This window comes from Mus caroli, unplaced genomic scaffold (assembly GCF_978045245.1).
Source record: "Mus caroli unplaced genomic scaffold, Mus_caroli_1 scaffold_6, whole genome shotgun sequence".
In the NCBI taxonomy this organism is placed as follows: domain Eukaryota; kingdom Metazoa; phylum Chordata; class Mammalia; order Rodentia; family Muridae; genus Mus; species Mus caroli.
In genome coordinates this window covers 27,817,741-27,834,358 of record NW_028227261.1, presented here as the reverse complement: position 1 = coordinate 27,834,358, position 16,618 = coordinate 27,817,741, and the positions used below count along the sequence as shown (strand labels likewise).

At 43.3% G+C, this 16,618-nt stretch overlaps 1 protein-coding gene across 3 annotated transcripts in view; it reads left to right on the top strand.

Moving 5' to 3' along the window:
- The first annotated feature begins 271 nt into the window (after positions 1–271).
- Ptp4a2 (protein tyrosine phosphatase 4A2) overlaps positions 272–16,618 on the top strand; it is a 29,967-nt gene continuing 13,620 nt past the window's right edge. The window contains exon 1 of one of the 3 annotated variants that reach the window (XR_015047305.1): positions 272–906. The gene's annotated coding sequence lies outside the window, so the exon portion shown is untranslated. Of the gene's footprint in view, positions 907–1,024; positions 1,110–16,618 lie in introns of those variants that run through there. The other 2 variants (XM_021160379.3, XM_085838920.1) reach the window with 2 other exon arrangements.

The following is a 16,618-nucleotide window of genomic DNA, read 5'->3' as shown; positions in this document are numbered from 1 at the left end:
GAGGCCTCCAGGAAGGCCAGCCAAGTATAAGGTACTCGGTTCCCCACTTCTGAGCTGGAAATCCCCGAGCTCAGGCCCCGGTGGCCGCCCCAGTCCCAGTCCCAGACCCAGCGGGATCTGGCTCAAGGCGCCTCCCGGGATCCGGAATCCGCCCGCGACCTTGCGGGTCACTGGGTGGCCAGAGGCGCTAACTTAGACCCAGGTGCGGATGGGCGAGTCGCGGCGTGGGCGGGCGCTTCCCTCAGCCACGTTCGTCACCCCGCTATCCCCACCCCGCGCCGGTCACATGTATACTCCTTCCGTCGCCCCCAGTGAGGAGCGCAGCGAGCCACGCGGAGGCGGAGCGCGGGAGGCGCCCAGGGCAGTGGGTCAAAGCTCTGTAGGCAGGGTGGGCGGGGCCAACCGCCGCGAGCCGCCGGTAGCCAATCATCGGTTCCGAGGGGCGTGGCCGCGCCGCGCGCGCCGCGCCCCGCAGCGCCCCCTGAGGGGCGGCGGCGGGAGCTGGTCGGGCTGCGCGCGCAGCGGTGGTGGCGGCGGCGCGATCGGCCGGGCTGTAACCGTCGTCCGTCCGGGAGCGGCTGGAGTGGCAGCAGCGGCCGGGCACGGCGTGAGGCGACGCCAGCGGGCAGCGGCGGTAGCGGGGGGCAGCGGCGGCAGCGGGGGGGGGAACACAGCGGCGGTCGCAGCAGCAACAGCAGCAGCAGCAAGACGGACTCGTGGACACGCGCCGCCGCCGCCGCCGCCGCCGGGCCGGGCCGGGTGTCGCGCGCCGAGGCTGGGGGGGAGTCGTCGCCGCCGCCGCCGCCGCTCCCGCCGCCGCCGCCGCCGCCGAGGTGACTGAGGAGAGAGGCGCCTCCTCGCTCCCGCCTCCGCCGGCCTTCAATGCCCAGTCCCCAGCTCGCCAGCGTGAGTGCGCCCCTCCCGGGCGGCCCCGCGCGGCGCCCGGGCCTCGGGCAGGGGAGGGCGGGAGGCGCCGCTGCCATTAGAGCAGGCCCGAGACACGTCCCCGGAAGGAGGGCCGGGCCGGGCTGGGCCAGGGGCGGGGAGCGCGGCTCGAGGTGGGGTGAGCGAGCGAGCGAGCGAGGGAGCGTAGAAGAATGCGGGAGAAGGTGCGTGTGCGGGCCGCATGTGTCCTTGTGGGGGCGAAGGTGTGGCGAGAGCGAGTGGGGACGAGGAGGAGCGTGGTGGACGAGGAGGTGTGCAGGGGTGCGCCTGCGTTTGTCCGGCGCGTGAGCACAGGCATCCTGGAGGCCCCTTGGTCTTTGTGTTGATAGGGAACCCTTCGCGTCCAGGGGCTTAACTCACTCAAGCGTGGGATCCCTGAGTTGCAGTCAAGTAAGAGAAAAGGGTCTGAGTCTCCCGTGACGCTGATCTCTGGCGTTCTTTCCCCTTTTCGTAAAAATGTATTGTAAATTTATGAATTTCCAGAGATGTCTTTGCCATCCTCCCCACCCCCATTTCCCAAGCTTGACTCTTATCCCCGAGCCTGAGTTTTTGCCGGTAAAGTATTCGGAAGCGTAAACTTTTTTTTTTTTTTTTGACCAATGCTCAGTGTTGAGGTCAAGGATATTTAATGAGGTAAGCCGCGGTATCTTTTATCTGTGACTCTCTCGAATCCTTCTGCAGAAAGGCGCCTAAGAAACGGTCATAAATATCGATAAAGTGCCATAGTTTAGTTTCTGTCCTTGGATTTGTCACGAAGTATAAAGTGACTAATCTAGCGTCATTGTAGGTATTCAGCAAATGTTTCAGTTTGGAGTCGCTATTGCTGGATTAGTATATGGTATTTACTTGCTTCCCTGCTCTGTGTTACTGAGCTGTTTCAGACAGGAAGTGAGAGAAGTTGAGCCTTGTTAGTGCGCAGGAGGAAACTAAGACTATAGAAGAACTCACATTATCAGAGCTTCGTTTTCTGATCCTGACACTCTTAGTTTTGGATCGGATGATCGGAAAGAATTGTTAATGGACTTTTTCTATGGGGGATGCAGAAGAAATTCTTTTGTTTCATTTGTTTTATTGGACTTTTAGACGTTCCAAATAGGTTCTTGATTTGGTATCGTCTCAAACTCTTCGTAACAGGTTGGCTTTGAACTCTGATCTTCCTGCCTCAAGTCTCTTCCAAGTGTTAAAGGAATAGGTATATAAGTAGGCTGAGTTGGGGATTTGAGATGAAGAACTGTTGATAAAGATTTTCTGTTTAATGATGTAATCATAGAAGGTAATTGGAAATAAGTGAGCAAAGCTGAGCCTGGTGGCAGAGGTCTGTGGTCTCAGCTCTCGGACGTCAGAGGCCAGAGGATGGAAGGTCTCAGGGGCAGTTTGTGAAACTTTGTGAGGCCTAAATCTCAAAATAGTTAAAAAAAAAAAAAAAAAGGGAGGGAGTGTTCAAAATAGTAAAAGGGGTCTGAGGATAGCTCAGAGTAGAGCACTGCCTCATACAAAGAAGAACTCAGTTTAATGCCTAGTGACACTACTACAAAAAATGTTGGGAATAAGGAAAGTTAAAAAAAAAAAAAGGTGGTCCTTTGTGATAGTGGGTATAGAATTACAACAAAATTCAATATGAAGTTATCTATCTTAGTTCTTTTGAGGCCAGGTCTCATCCTGTAGCCTGGCCTGAAACTTAACTGCTGGCCTGACATTTGTGGTATTCTTGCTGCAGCTTTCCAGCTGCTAGCATGGCAGGCATGACCCCACTAAGCTTGGGTAGAAATGAATGGTGTGTTCTTAGTGTGTCCTTCTCAGAAACTGGCATCCCCTGCTTGAGAGGCAGACCTGTCTTTTCCTGGGAGGTGGAGTGATTAGTAGTAAGTGCCGCTGTCAGCCACGAAGGGGAGGATATCCTTGTTGGCATTTGTTTGGCAGGCTTTTTGAAATGCTTCTGTTTGTTTGCTAGGCACTGGGGGGTTGGTGATGTGCCCCCTGGACTTCTTAGTGAGATAAGAGACTCATGGGCAGCAGGCACTTTGTTCACTAGCTTGTCCTAGGTCACACAGATGATAAGAATTGGATTAAAAATGTTTAAGGTCATTTTTCCAGAATACCAAACCATTCTCTCAGTAGCATATCTGATTGTGAAATTTCTCATCCTTAGAATGACCTAGCAGTTTGCACACAGGAGAGCTGGGGAAGCCAATGGAGAGGGCAAGTGCCTTTGAGGCAAGAGGATGATTGGAGGAGATGCTGACTTGAGGTGTTTGGGGTCCTAAGCTAGGCTTTTATGTGGGAGGAGGAGAGTCTGCCTTGAAACTGTCTTGGGGCCCCAGGGTGTGTGCTTTGAGACAGTTTTTATGAGGCACCTGGGATGTGCTGGGAGGAAAGTCTGATTAAAGAAATGTAGCAGACCTTTATGCTTGGGAATTTTGTTTGTTATTGGGGGGGAATTTATTGGAGCAGAGGAGTCAACTGAAGTTACCACTTTTTAAAAAGTTTTTCTCTTGGGATGTGCAGATAATTAAGTCAAGAGATTGCAAATCACATGTAAGAAAATTCACTTGAAAGTACTTCGTTAATTCTAAGTTGAACTTCAGAAGCAAAAGTATTACTAAGACAACATGTTACATTTCGTATCTAGATTAAGCTGTCATTTCAGAACACCTTTACCAGTGGAAAATAGTTCCGAACGGCTGAACTGGGTATTTTCTGACTCAGAACAGAAGTCAGACCACTCCCTCCATGAGTCAGTCAAGTAATATTTAATTTGAACCAAGTTTATAGCAGAAACCATTTACAACATCACTGAACTTTGGTGGCATAAAGGAAGGAAGAGTAAACGAATGCTTCTGCAAGTGTTGCTTAAAGTCAAAGGGCCACGTATAGTAGTTGGAAATTGTGAGCAGTTACGGTGTATTTCCCTCCCTCTTCTTTCTCTTCTCTTTCTTTACTTCTTTACCTTTCAGTTAGGTCCACCTCCCACTCTACCTCTTTTGAACCCAGGGCCGCCTCCTGTCACCCTCCTATAGAGCTGCACCCTAAGTCCTTTGAGGACAGTTTTGACAGTGTTGAAATTCAATAGGGTCTTACATTACAGTTCTACCTTTTATTGGAATCAGGGGTTGGAGTTCAGGAAAAGCTCTGGAGAAAGCATTCTCAAAGAAAACTTCAGGGAAATGACACACAACTTTTTCCAAGTTCAATCTGGAGACTGAAACTTCATTTATGCCTAAATAGAAGTTGGGGATTGTTAAGTAAGATTTTGAGTGAGTAGCAATCTGGACCGAGTTTAATGTGGTAGAGTAATAGAGCAAATTAGCACGAGGGTAATGGTAGAGTGGTTTTAGGTGCTTGTAAAAATACGTTAAAGTTTGGTGTTCTTGGTTACAGCACTAAAAATAGTGTTTCCTTTTTAGAGGACTGTATGTGTCTGATCACAAAGTATAACCTTTATATCCATCGAGGTGATGGTTCCACGGGGAAAGGTGCTTGTGTCATCCTTGGTTGGGGCTCTCATGGTAGGAGGAGGGAACCAACTGCAGGTTGTGCTATGACTTCCACACAAATGCACATATACAAACATGGGCAAAATAAATGCAAACAATAATTCATCATATTTATTAATCTTAATCTCATAGCGGTACTTTTTCATCTTTACAAGTAAGGAAATCGGATTATAGAATAAATGTTGAGTTCCGTGTATTGAGGTCTAAGCTGAGACGATAGTAAGTACACAGTGGTGAGTGGGAAATTGTTTTTCTTTTAGAATTATAAAGCACTTACATCCCTGCTGAAGCAGTGGATGTTACTAATCAGAATTGCGTTGGGAAATTGCGATTTGAGTTTAATCTATTGAATACATGGAAGAGTTGTCCCCCGTTTTCAATTTCAAAACTGTTATACATAGATGTCTGGTATCACCATGACCTACATGGTTGTCCATGAACTGTGTTTTCTAGTTAACTGGACTCACTGGACTGCCTCTTGGGCCTTCATGCCTTATAGGAAGGAGTGCCCACTATAGAGCTGAAGTGGGTGATGTACATAAATCTCCTGCCCTTTGGAATTGTAGAGGCCATTGTTACAAATTGCCATTTTCCCTGCACCTCCATGAAGAAAAGCTGCTTAGAAACTGTAGGCTCTGTTTTTTTTTTTTTTTTGGTTTTTCGAGACAGGGTTTCTCTGTGTAGCCCTGGCTGTCCTGGCACTCACTTTGTAGACCAGGCTGGCCTCGAACTCAGAAATCCGCCTGCCTCTGCCTCCCGAGTGCTGGGATTAAAGGCGTGCGCCACCACGCCCGGCGAAACTGTAGGCTCTGTTCACTTTCCACAAGTCCTCATGAAGTTCTCAGGGCTTGAGTGAGAAAATGACCTTTCTATACTGTGCTACACCTTTTAAAGGTATTTCCTTGCTCTGTGTATGTTCTCTCTCTCCCATCTCCTACCTCTCCCCATCTCTTTCCTTCCCACTTCCTTTCTGTCTGAGAAAGGGTGTCTCTAACTCTTATCTGGCTGTTCTAGAACTCATGTAGTCCAGGCTGGCCTAGAACTCTCAGTTCCTCCAGCCACTGCTTTCCAGTGTTGGAATTGAAGGCGTTCACTATGGTCACACCTGGCCTCCCTATGTTTTCCATCATTGTAGATTTATAAAAGATCAAAATCTTTCCAAGAAAGGTTATTTTGAAAAGTAGACTAGTTATACAAGTTTTTTTGTGACTTGATTACCTCTTTCTTGTTAGTAATTCTTTTTGACACACAGTTTAAGTCTAGAGGCTGAGGATATAAATTCAATGTCACCTTGAGCTTTGGGGTCACCCTGGGCTACAGTGAGGCTATGTCTCAAGCACTCCGCCCGGCAACTCTTAAGTTTATTAGAGAATTTAAAGATGAGGCTTTAGTGTGCCCCTTTGCTAGTTGAGCTTGGTCTGAAACAACACACTTAAACAGTCTCCTTTGGAGAAGTGGTGTTTAATTCCTTTCATAGTATTTTTGGGTTGAAATTTCATTCTCAGAGTTAATTCTTTTGGCATAAAATGCACCCTTGATACATTTGTTTTAGCAGTTCTGATAAATTATATTTTTATTTCGGCAGTGGTGAAAAATGTTGGCTCTAAGTCATGTATCATTTGATAGACTTCAGAATCAGATCTTCTTTCTTCTAGTTTGTCTTGAGATTTGGACATCCTTTTCCCCCTCGTTGTCTTACAGGAAGGCTGTTCTAGCTTGTGCCATCATTATATTTATATATGCAGTTTTTATGCATGCTTTATGTGTATTGTTTTTAGTAGTAGGATGCATATTCTATTTTGCATTATGGTGAAAAGCTTGTTGTGCAACATGGGTGCTTACAAACAAGCTTTTGTTTGGTGAGTAGTAAATATGAGAACCCTTCAAGTGTTGAGTCAGTATGCGCATGTGGTGTGTATTCTATAGTCCATAGGAAGCTAACCCAGAGCCTTGGTTATGTAAGGTGAGGTATATCCTCAGACCTGACTGTCTTTTGACAGGATGTTGCTTCATGACCGAGGACCCAAAACTGCCAGTGACCAGTTTGCTCTTGTGACAGTTTCTGAGACCTGGAATTTATGCTCCACAGTGCCTGTCGAACCTGGCTTGACTATATTCTGTTTTGCATTTCTGACGAGATGTGTTCTTTAAAGTCATTTCTGTTTCTGGGGGTAAACAGTGATTAAGTGGGATTAATGAGTATAGAGAAGATTTTTATTGTGGAGTTTGTCTGTGTTTTAGAGGAGGAGGAACCACAGTCTGAAGGTATTACAACATTCTTAAGACCACTACTCCATTTTGGAATTTCTGAGAATCTTTAGTGGGTTTGAACTGGCCTGAAATTATCCATATGGTCAACGCTGTCTTCAGTGTTAGTCTGGTTAATCAGGGCTAATCTTTCTCAAGTCTCGTTATCTTGTCCTTTATGATTTCTCCTGAGTTCTTCCAGTTCCCGTCCGTTTCATACTTTTCCTTAAGTTTTTATTTTTTTTACACGCTCACTTGTATGTGTCACTCAGCACAGTTTAGTAGGGGTTGCTTCTCAGTTGAGCTCTGGAGCCCATCTTTATGCTTGGCACCTTGACTTGCTGAGACATTTTGCTGGCTCTTTGAAGTCTTGATCCTCTTCCCTTCTTTTCACACTTTCTCTAACATATCTAGTGTTAACAGGAAAGCTTAATTCCTGTCAAGTATTTTCACCCGTATTGATTTTGTAGGAGCTTGATCCTTAGCAGGGTGTGTGTGAATGGTGTGCTGCATTTTAGTACCATTTAGAGGTGAATGGGGTATTACAAATGAAGGAAGCATTTGGAAGAAGAGGACAAGGGAAAATTTGATTTTATGTTTGTAAATCAGAGCGCATGTCACACAAGGTTAGTGGCAACAGAAGACTCTTGAAATGACGTTAGGGATCTCACCGGTTTATTTTACATTCACACATACACACCTTTCATTTTCATTGTGAGTCATATCTTTAAATTGGGAATATTTCTTTGTTTAGTGAAAAAAGCATCGTACCAGTATTGGACAATTGGTGATTAGATAATATGAGACCTACAGACACAGATGACTGAAACATGATTCATAAAAAACAAGCATAGAGGAAGTGAAGTCAGAACTAGTTTTCTTTGAAACGTAGACAAAAATGTTCTAACAGCAGAATGTTTTATGGGGACTTTTGCTGACAAGATGGGTTTTGGAATGTCTTATTTGTTATCCTAATCAAAGAGAAGAGACCCCCCCCCCCGGGTGGATATTGGACAAATTGTAGTTTTGTCAATGTACTTGACAAACTGAGAAAGGAAAGTGTTAAGTTGACCTATGCATAGCCTGGAAGTTTGAAAGCACTGTATTATCTAGATGCTAAAACGGGCCTTCGGGTGTTGCTTTGCATGCTGCTCCTGGGCTGTGGGTTATTTTGAAAGGTGATTCAAATAACCTTTTCCAATGTCTGTTTTGCAACCTCAGGGAACTTGCAGCTGCTACAGTCATTTCAGCTGTCCCGATGCAGGATAGGGAGCATTTCAGAATGGTGTTGACAGGCAGAAGCCAGGTGGCCTTTGGGGTTTTGCTTCTGAATTTGCTTTATTGAAACTATTAAAGTTGAAGTTTGGTGGATTGTTTGGTTTGGTTTAGATTTTTGGTTCTGGGGATTGAACCTAAGGCCTTGAGCACACTTTACTACAAACACTCTACCACAGAACAATAACCCCAAGTCCTCAAGTGTATCCCTTAATAAATAATCAATTCATTAAGCGGGTTTTGAATTAATGTGTGGTGAAGTTGAAAAGTGAATTAAAATGATTTAAGATTTAAATTGTTTTCCAGGAAAACTACTTAGTCTGGTGAGATTTAAAAAAAGAAAAATCAAGAAAAACATTTGACTTAATTTTTAGGCAAAGCACAAATTGGAGGTAGTTTTTACTGCATAAGAAGGTTCCCACAGTTTAGAAAAAGAACAAGCTTAACTTTATTTTTATTTTATTTATTTATTTTAGTTTTTCGAGACAGGGTCCCTCTGTAGACCAGGCTGGCCTTGAACTCAGAAATCCACCTGCCTCTGCCTCCCAAGTGCTGGGATTAAAGGTGTGCACCATCACCACCTGGCCTTAACTTTATTTTTTAAATTTTTTTTTCCCCAATGATTTATTCATTATTATACATAAGTACACTGTAGCTGTCGTCAGATGTGTCAAAAGAGGGCGTCAAATCTCATTATGAGTGGTTTGAGCCACCGTGTGGTTGCTGGGATTTGAACTCAGGACCTTTGGGAGAGCAGTCAGTGAGTGCTCTTACCCACTGAGCCATCTCGCCAGCCCCAGCTTTATTTTTTTATTTTTTATTTATTTTTTTAAAAATTTATTTATTGATTATATGTAAGTACACTGTAGCTATCTTCAGGCACACCAGAAAGAGGGGGTCAGATCTCGTTACGGATGGTTGTGAACCACCATGTGGTTGCTGGGATTTGAACTCCAGACCTTCGGAAGAGCAGTCGGGTGCTCTTACCCACTGAGCCATCTCACCAGCCCCTATTTTTTTTATTTTTTAAAAGATTTATTTATTTACTTTATGTGAGCACACTGTAGCTGTCTAAAGACAACACCAGAAGAGGGCATCCTATCCCATTACAGATGGTTGTGAGCTGCCATGTGGTTGCTGAGAATTGAACTCAGGACCTCTGGAAGAGCAGACAGTGCTCTTACTTGCTGAGCCATCTCTCCAGCCCCTAAGCTTAACTTTATAATAAAAGATGCTTGGGTATCTTCAAGTGCTATTAACTAGTCTCTAAATGTTAAAGTACAAATGAAATGACAGTATGGATGAGTAGAATCAATTTAACATGGTTTATTTTTTTGGTTGAGCCTGGTTTCTCTGTGTAGCTTTTGCATCTGGGAACTCACTTTATAGACCGGGCTGCCCTCAAATTCAGAGATCTGCCTGCCTCTGCTTCCCTGTGTGCCACTACTGCCCACCCCATCTGTTTTACTTTTTAAAGATTAAACAGTTAGATCAGCACCCAGTGTTAGGATTACAACAGGTCTTTTCATGTTATTAACCGGTATAATTAATATGTTTTCAAATATGAGTTGAAAATACTTCAGTACTTGTCTTAAAGCTATTTGTAGAGAGAGATTACTAAAAAGGCATTTGAAAACCATTCCCTTTGATTTGGGTGGAAACAGGGCCTACTGGACAGAGTTAGCAGCTGTGTCTCAGAAGCAGGTGTGCTTGTTGGCTAATTGCTTTCCTTTCCTTTTTGAGTGGCAGGCCATGTGTCTTTGCTGATTCTGAAATGTTAAGCCATTTCCTACCATCAAGGTCATCGCTTTTTATAGAAAGGATTATTGATTTCTGTACTGGAACTTCATTCTCAAGTTCCCTTCTTAAAGGAGGAAGTGCAGGAGTGAGAATAACCAAGGAGCAGCTCTGAAACTCGTGAGAGTTGTGTTCTCTAGCCAGTTAGAGAAGCTGTCCTGCTGCTGGTCATCTATTACAGATACTGTGGTTCCTAGTATAAAATACACGGGATACTTTATTTACTGTCTAGGATCAAAGTTGATGGAAGGAGGAAAATTAATATAACTTCTAAATTTCAACAAGTCAGTGCACCAGTTTTTGTTTGATAAATGTAGCATTAAAGGATAAAGCGAGGTAAATAACCAGGCTGGAGAGAGCAGTTGTCTCAGCAGTAGTCAGCAGAGTTAGGGTAAGTCAAGAAAGTGAACAATTTCAGTTTGAGACTAGTTAACTAAATGAGAAGTGTTTAGTTGGTAAATACAAGTTCTCTTCAGATTGCATGCCTTCAGAGCATTCTCAGAAGCTCAGACAGAGTGCAGTGCTTCAGGAGCTGTTGATGCTCAGAATGATTTTCCTCTATAGTCTGAGCAGGTGCCGATGAATGTCATGGTCACTTAGGGTCTTGGCTTTCACCTTCAATATCCAGTCTGTGGACACAGCCTTCTGGGTTCTACTTTAGAGTGTATCTGAAAACTGACTTTTTCTCATCCTCTGGATTGTTACTGTCTTGGTCTCAGTGGTGTTATCTCCTCGATTATAGCAACAGGCCCCTGCCCCATCTTTTTGCTTCCACCCATATCATTTTTTTCCAGTCTATCTTTATAAAGCAGCTGGAGTGATCTCTTTAAAACATAAATTGTTGCCAGGCAGTGGTGGTGCACACCTTTAATCCCAGCACTTGGGAGGCAGAGGCAGGCGGATTTCTGAGTTCAAGGCCAGCCTGGTCTACAGAGTGAGTTCCAGGACAGCCAGGGCTACACAGAGAAAAAACCCTGTCTTGAAAAACCACCCCCCCAAAAAAAAACCCCATAAATTGCCATTCACGAATAAAACCCTTAATTGGCTTCATTTGAGGGTCGTTGTTCTCTGAATGAAATCGAAAAACCTCATGGAGCCTAAAAAGTTCTCACTTCTGACTCTGAATGTCTTTGCCCTCTATTCCAGTAGCGTTGGCCCTCCTGTTTTTCCTGGAACGCCCAGAGTATGTCCTTACTTTATAATTGTAATCACAGCCTATCTATTTGTCTAAAATGTTCTCTGAATATCTATTTGGTTCACACCTTCTGGACATGGTTAAAATGTCACTTTTCTAGCAAGTTCTTGCTGATGGGCTTTTTAAAAAAAATTGGAATCCTGGCTTCTTCTGGAACTGCAGATTGTTTTACTTTGCATTTTTCTCAAAGGAGTGGCATTATATTTATCTCTGTTTTGCCCACTAAAATATAAAATTCATCCTAGTAATTTTTTCACCCCCTCCCCCAGTAGTAATTTTTAAAATTGCTTTGCCTTAAGAGGTATGTGACATATATCCAGTAGATATTTAAATTAATATGTTCTTAACAAGACATATACAAAGAAATTTTAGCACGTTTGGGTAAATTTCCAAATCAGTTGGATTTATTTCAATGGGAAATGCAGATGTTTTTGTTCCTGTAAAATGGATTTGTTTTGGGGGATATATTACAAGGTTTTGGCTGTGTATACTGTGCGTGTACATTTTGGCTTTATGTTGCTTGAGCATAGAGGCTAATCAGACTCACATGGCTTCCCATAGAATTTCTGATGAGTAAAATAACAGTAAATACACTTGTTTTAGGCTTTGCGGTTTAGGATCTATTTTCTTCTGTCTAGAATTCTTTTATTGTGCATTTGTATTCTAATGTGCTGCTTTAATTTGGTGAATACTGGTATAGGTCATCACATTAGGGCTTATATGACTTAATTTAGAGTTAAAAGGTGGAACGCTTGATGGGAATGGATTGATGTAAGTAAGATTGGATCAAATTAAATAGGACTGATCTCTCTTGCCGCTGAATAGCTGTATTCACATTTAAACGGGACTGTAGTTGCTGTGGCACGAAGTCCTGAAGTTTGCTGAGTATTTAACAAATATGAAAACTGTCTTCCTGGTACTGTATTAACTGGCTTGCTCAAGGCAGAGGGACTAGCCCTCTGGAGGCCATTACTAATAATATTGTTTGGAACCTAAATTTTAAGCCATTAGAGGTTCTTGATCATCTTAGAATTTTTTATGATACATGGAGTAGCTAAAACCACTTGAAAGGTGTGTGTTAAGAATAGCAAATTAGGGGGCTGGCGAGATGGCTCAGTGGGTAAGAACACCCGACTGCTCTTCCGAAGGCCCAGAGTTCAAATCCCAGCAACCACATGGTGGCTCACAACCATCTGTAACAAGATCTGGCGCCCTCTTCTGGAGTGTCTGAAGACATCTACAGTGTACTTACATATAATAAATAAATAAATCTTTTAAAAAAAAAAAGAATAGCAAATTAATGCTTCTGTCCTTCAGCCTCCCCTCCCCTCTTCTCTACTTCCGGGAAACCTTACCCTTATCTTTGTAACCTTTCAGATAGCCCTTGGGTTTGGAAGTACCCACAAATACATTTTTTAAATCACACCATTTATTCTGCCATCCATCTTTAAAGTTTGTTTGCTCAGTAGTGTCTTTCATCTATCTTTACCTGCTTATTATAGATCTATTTTTTTTTCTGTTTGTTTTTCGAGACAGGGTTTCTCTGTAGCCCTGGCTGTCCAGGAACTCACTCCGTAGACCAGGCTGGCCTCAGAAATCCGTCTGCCTCTGCCACGCCCGGCAGATCTATTTTTTTAAGCTTTGCCTAGTTCTCCATTTTAAGAATATACCCTGTATCCAGGAGGTGCACAAAATGTCTTTAATCCCAGTACTCAGGAGGCAGAGGCAAGAAAATCTCTTGCGTTTTTTGAGGCCAGCCTGGCCTACAGAGTGAGTTCAGGACAGTCAGGACAAAACAACAAAGAAGAATATACCCTGATTAAAGAAAGGATGGGTACTGGACCATATTATACATATTGGCTGTATATTCTCATTTAGGTAGATACAAATGGTAAAATACTGATACCAGGATTTCAGCTGTTCTAAACCCCCAGAGTGGTTTTTTGTTTTGTTGTTGTTTTTGTTTTGTTTTTAATAATTAACTTATTGGTGTTTTGTGGGTATGTGTGCTAGATTCCTTGGAACTGGAGTTATAGATAGTTGTGAACTGCTGTGTGGGTGTTGGGAATTGAGTATAGGTCTGGAAAAGCAATATGTCTCCCTTTATCCACCGTGCCATCTCTCCAGCCCCCTGCCCTCAGAGTTTTACATAGTTCGTATGCCATTGACTGGCAGTACACTGTCAGCTAGTTAGGACTCTGCTTGCTTGCCTAGTCTTCTAATCTCCTACATCTTTTCCCCCTGCACTCCATCCCTGCTATCTTAGATTGGAGGGCTTTCTGTCATGCTTTTCAATTCTTCTGTGAAAATACTTTTGCTGAAATTAAAATATTACAAAGAAACAGAAATGTATTTACCATACTTTTTTTAATGTATGGACTTGTCTGTGGAGGTGTATGTGAGTAAGGGTGGTGCTCTTGGTGTTCTGACCACCTGACGTGCTGGGAACTGAGTCCACGGAGCCATTTCTTTACACCCCTCCCCCCCCCCCCCCCAAAATGTAACCTTTGTAAAATTAGGCTCTATAAAAGGTAGGCTAGGCCGGGCGGTGGTGGCGCACGCCTTTAATCCCAGCACTTGGGAGGCAGAGACAGGCGGATTTCTGAGTTCGAGGCCAGCCTGGTCTACAAAGTGAGTTCCAGGACAGCCAGGGCTATACAGAGAAACCCTGTCTTGAAAAACCAAAAAAAAAAAAAAAAAAAAGGTAGGCTATTTTGTGCTTAATACTATGTTGTTATTTGTCAAGTATAATGTATCTTGTTGCTGGTAAGTTTTTTGACATAGGGTCTTGAACTCCCTCTCTAGGTGAGGATGCCTTGAGGTTTTGAGGCCTTATGCCTCCACCTCCCAAGCTGCCAAATAGGACTCCACTTTTAAAAATCAAGTGCGGGATTTTGGGTTTGCCAAGAACGTGTTCTCCCACTGAGCTACTTTCCCAGGTCAATAATGATTTTTCTTTTTTAAAGTAAGTGGAGTAGAATTGATGCTAGACAGTTTAGAAAAAAAATTTCCCCTGTATGGGACATAAGAGCAGTGTGTATGTAAATACAGGATTCTGCAACTTTTGAGCATTCTAGCTGTGGTAGGTTATGGTGGAGATTATGATTTGTTTTTAAAACAGGTTTCGCTGGACAGTGGTGGCGCACGCCTTTAATCCCAGCACTCGGGAGGCAGAGGCAGGCGGATCTCTGAGTTCGAGGCCAGCCTGGTCTACAAAGTGAGTTCCAGGGCAGCCAGGGCTACACAGAGAAACCCTGTCTCAAAAAACCAAAAAACAAACAAACAAACAAAAAAACAGGTTTCCTTTGCATTAAGTGTCAACTGTAGTTAACATTAGTTCAGCTGAAGTGACAGGTGCAAAACTTGTACTATCAATGTGTATGTAGCTGGACTCTTGGGAGAAGAGGTGGGACAAAAACTTGCTTTTATCATGTCTGTTAATTTTGATAGAGCATACTGTTTTGTTTTTTTTTAAGATGTATTTATTATATGTAAGTACACTGTAGCTGACTTCAGACACTCCAGAAAAGGGGGTCAGATCTTGGATGGTTGTGAGCCATCATATGGTTGCTGGGATTTGAACTCATGACCTTCGGAAGAGCAGTCAGTGCTCTTACCCGCTGAGCCATCTCACCAGCCCAAACATACTGTTTCTTTTGGCAGAAATTCTGTTGTTGGAACTCTTCAGTATTAAGAATTGAAAATCTAATAAAAAGTTATCATTATCCCTGGAAATGGTTCTTCCAGAGTGAACCGGGAGGAATAAGAAGGCATAAAGCATGTTTTGTTTGTTCCACAGACAAATACTGGCGAATAGGTAAAAAGTGTAACGCTAGGACTGAAAGCTTTTAAGTCTGGCTGCCACTACAATGCGATCCTTCTAGTGCCTCTACTCATCTGATACACAGTAGCTGTGATAAGCTTGAACCAGAAGATCCAAATGTGGGTTAGGGTTTCCTTGTGTTTTCCTGTGCTCTGCATGCAAGCCATTGTTCTGAGTAGCTTTTAAATGCTCCTTTCCTCAGAGAAGTCATCAGTTGCAGTTACTTGAAAAGTTAGACTTGCATGGAGAGAATGGAACTTGAAGAATATGTGGGTGCATCCAAAATCGCGGGGAAAAAGTAACCAAGGAGTCAGGAGATCTAGGCTCTTGTCAGTGATTTATTTAGTTAACAGTGTTGGCTTAAAAACAGTTTTATCTACTTGAACAAGATCTTTTAGTTTTTAAAGGTTAGGATAGAATAGTGTATCTTTGCATTTCTCTTAGCTCTAAAGCTCTTTGAATGTACCAGGACTGTTGTAAAATGTCATGTGTAACCCCAGGTACCTGTGTTTGAGGTTGCAGTTACAATTGAGAATTACAAGAGTAGTCATAATTTGGACAGGGCCTCTAGCCCTGTTTGTCCTGGAACTTGCTATATAGACCTGGCTGGACTTACAGAGATCTGTATGTAGCCTAGGGTGGTTTCAAGTTTCTATGTATCCAAGGATGACCATGAACTTGTGATTATACACCCCACCTTCACCCTCAGTTTCAATGTATAGCCCTGGCTGTTCCGGAACTCTCTCTGTAGACCAGGCTGCCCTCCAACTGAAGAGATCCACCTGCCTTTGCCTCCCAAGTGCTGGGGTTAAAGGTGTGCACCATTATTGATGCAGCCCCTCCCCACCCCTGACTGGCCAGGAATTTGCATGGTAGAGCAGGCTGGCCTTGAACTTTGAGATCTGGTTGCCTCTGCCTCCTATGTGCTGGTTCTGAAGGCACCTCCAGAGCTGGGCAATACTTTAGAAATGTTTTGGTTTTTGTGTTCATGGTTATATCGAGCACACCATTTATAAAATAAGAATATTTGTAAGGAATAAAAATTGAGACTAGAAGATGTTTGAAAGTTTGTAGGCCCAGGTTCTGTATTTCACTTTCTTCCCCAAATGACTTACACCAATATATATCTTTCATAATCTTTTCTATCTGCTTACATAGAGCCTTTATTTTTATTTTTCTTTCAGTACTGGGAACGGAACCTGAGGCCTGTGCCTGCTGGGCAAGCCCTCTATTACTGAAGTACATCCAGCACAAATGTTTTTATTGTTACAAATTTAATACGGTTTTTGAGACAAGGTCTAATAATGTAACCCTGGCTTGGCCTGGAACTTGGATTCTTCTGCTTTTGTTTCCCAAGAGCTGGGATTTATAGGTCTGTGCCAGTGTTCCAAACCTTTTAAATTATTATTTTAATTTTTACAGTGTTGGGGCATCAATCCCAGGGTTTTATGCATATTAGGCAAGCATGGACTATATTTTTAGTCTTGAAACTTCAAATAAGTGTTTAGTTATTGGTGACTTATAGAAGAGGCAAGAGACAAATTTTAGACCATTTTCCTGTTTCCGGAGGCACTTGGGTTATATAGACACCATCTGACTGAGCCAGTTTGTAATGAAACATTAAATTGTTTGAAAGCACCAGGCCTAAACTGATATCATAGAAGCTGCAACGTCTCTGACTAGTGTTGTTACAGTAATACTTGGAGAGAATGCTGTGGAATCACTGACCTTCGGATAGCTCCTACTTGTTTGCTTTTTTTCTCCCTGGTTGTCCTGTAACTCACTTTGTGGATCAGACTGGCCTCAAACTCAAGAGATTTGCCTGCCTCTCTGCTTTCTGAA